Raw genomic sequence first — 899 nt, 5'->3', positions numbered from 1 at the left:
GAGACTTCTGACCAACAATCTTTTTGTTTTTATCGCAGGACTTGGAACCCAGGCACCGCACCTGAACTTCCTACGCAGTGCATGAGCTCCAGTTCCAATAAAGACATAAAAGAACCTCTAGACGAACCCGAACGCTTTATAAGAAAAAGACTTAAAGCTAAAATCCAAGAGAAAGTTTCGGGGGACCCAATCCTAATGGCGGATCAACGCACCCTAATGGATTACCTACGGCCCACGGTAGGTAATCTTGGCGCCGCTATCAATGCACCGAATGTCGATGCCAACAACTTCGAACTTCGGCTGCATTTGATTCAAATGCTCCAAAACTCCGTAACTTTCCATGGGCTTGCGGATGAAGATCCTCACTTACATATTACCAACTTCTTGGAAATATGTGATACTTTTCGCATCAATAGGGCATCAAATGACGCCATCCGCCTCCGAATGTTTCCATTTTCACTAAAAGACCGAGCTAAAGCTTGGCTTAACACCCTCCCAGTGGGTCCGGTAAACACTTGGGATAAACTAGCCCAAAAGTTTTTGTATAAGTATTTCCCTCCTTCTAAAACGGCTAAATTAATGACTGAATTAATACATACTCACAAGAGGATGGGGAATCTTTATATGAAACTTGGGAAAGATTCAAGGAGCTATTAAGAAAACGTCCTCATCATGGTCTTGCGGTATGGCAACAAGTGTCCACTTTCTATAATGTGTTGTTGACACTCAAGACAAACACTTGAATCTAGCTCCGGGGGACTTCTAGGTAATCGTTGCCCAAATGAAATTTATAATTAAATTGAGGAAATTGCTCAAAACAATTTTCAGTGGCACACTCCCCGAGGCACAAAATCTATTGCCCCGGGCGCGCATAAGGTTGACGAAAGCACTTCTTTACA

General features: G+C 43.0%; 1 non-coding gene across 1 annotated transcript; it reads right to left on the bottom strand.

Annotated features, from left to right (window-relative positions):
- Positions 1-573: 573 nt before the first annotated feature.
- On the bottom strand, positions 574-679 carry LOC118489984. The gene has a single exon (XR_004887995.1). It is a non-coding gene; the product is annotated as a small nucleolar RNA R71 (small nucleolar RNA).
- Between the last annotated feature and the right edge of the window lie 220 nt (positions 680-899).

Source organism: Helianthus annuus, chromosome 2, assembly GCF_002127325.2.
Source record: "Helianthus annuus cultivar XRQ/B chromosome 2, HanXRQr2.0-SUNRISE, whole genome shotgun sequence".
Classification (NCBI taxonomy): Eukaryota; Viridiplantae; Streptophyta; class Magnoliopsida; order Asterales; family Asteraceae; genus Helianthus; species Helianthus annuus.
Note: the sequence above shows the minus strand (reverse complement) of the source record. Positions and strands in the feature narration are given on the sequence as shown.